This window comes from Galeopterus variegatus, unplaced genomic scaffold, assembly GCF_000696425.1.
Source record: "Galeopterus variegatus unplaced genomic scaffold, G_variegatus-3.0.2 Scaffold1518, whole genome shotgun sequence".
Taxonomy (NCBI): domain Eukaryota; kingdom Metazoa; phylum Chordata; class Mammalia; order Dermoptera; family Cynocephalidae; genus Galeopterus; species Galeopterus variegatus.
The window spans coordinates 337301-339072 of NW_007727629.1; positions in this window are offsets into that span (position 1 = coordinate 337301).

The following is a 1772-nucleotide window of genomic DNA, read 5'->3' on the forward strand; positions in this document are numbered from 1 at the left end:
ACACACCATTGATTGATGACATAGGTAGACTATTTTTTTGAAGCCAAGACCATTTGTAAAATGTTTCTCTCTAGAACTTAAGTCACTGCTCAACAGTCAAGAATAGCTATTGGGCTGGCCAGTTAGCTCAGTTGGTTAGAGCACAGCCTTATAACACCAAGTCACAGGTTCACATCCCCTTACTGGCCAGCCACCAAAAAAAAAAATAAAGAAGAATAGCTATCATTTTGCTTGTACTCTCTCAAATGGAAGAAGCAGGGAGATATACTTCCGAGCACCAACTACATACCAGGCAGCAGGGCTCCATGACGCAGATTGCTCAGTTGTACAATCCCTACTGACTCTCTTCCTTCTCATTAAAAAGTTTACATTGCCACCCCCAAACAGGAAGATTTGTTGCTAAACATCAACACTACAGGAACAGTTTTTTTCTGTGTGACCTACAGTTTTATATTAGGAAACAAAGAAAGGCCTGAAATAAACAAAACCTTTGAACTAAATTAATATCCTGAGCTTGTGATTTAATACTGAGATCTGATCTAAATAACAAAGGTAGAGAGAGGGGCAAGATATTTACTTGAGGGAAGCAAATAACCTTAGAAGACCTACCCTCTCTGGCATTTCCAAAAAAGAAGTGTGTTCTTTTTGAAGTGAGAATGTCAGTTTTAATCAAAGTTAGGATTCCAGAAAGTAGGACTATTCTCTTTCCATCCAACAAAAAAACGTGTTCTACCCTCTATAAAGTCAAGGTTTGGTACATATTTGTCTGGTGTGCTAGTGTTGTAACCTCAATGTCTGGAAAATACCAGCATCTGGGAGATATTTCAAATAGTTAGAACTATGCGAGTGCATACAAGCACTACAAATATTAGTTGTTATTATTTCTAAGAATCCAAGCTCCCCCTTTCCTCTCAGGTATAAACTCTAGTCACTATACATTATTTGAACAGAAATTTCATAAAAATCTTCCATTCTAAATAAATTTTCAGAGCTCGAGTATATAGTTCAAGACCATAGCCTTCTCAAAATATAAGAATTAGCTTTCTGTATTTACTCCTTTTAATAAACAATCACCTACAACCTGGCTCATAAATGCAAGAATATTCCAAACATCTAGATAAGGAAAAAATTTTAGTAGCAGGAAAGAATGAGTTAGTTACCAGGATCTTGAAAAAAACAAGAATGAAACAAACATGGCTCTCGTACTGAATCCCAAAGTTTGGAGGTTTGAAGGCAGTGCTGCCAACACTTTTATTACACAAAGCACAAAGAGGGTTCCGGCAGCCCCAGGAAACTACCATTTCAAAATGCCTCTGGGATCACTTCCCCTCTGCTAACACCTACTACCATTCAGACCCATCTCAACAACTACCCTTCCATGAAAAAGACCTTGCAAAGGGAATGGGAATTCAAAAGTTAAAGATTCACTTCTATTCTCCCTACATAAAAATATGTACTAAAAGCACAGAAACATTTTTAATAATGAAAATTGATCTAAAGAAGTTAAATATTGTCCCCATAGCTGAAATTCACTTCAAATTGGCAATTTCAAGTTTCTACAACCTATGTGTACAGGATGGCTCATTTCTAAAAAGCTGTCTTAAAGACATCCCAGTCAAAGAGAGACAGTTGGAAGGGAACACACCTAGTAGATCTATTAAGGACTCTTCATCTCAAAAAAGTAAAGTTTTAAGACTTTAGGTTTTATGTGTTTAAGAAAAACAGGAACATGTGACTCTAAGGGAACACATAGGACAATGCTTTAAAAAGCT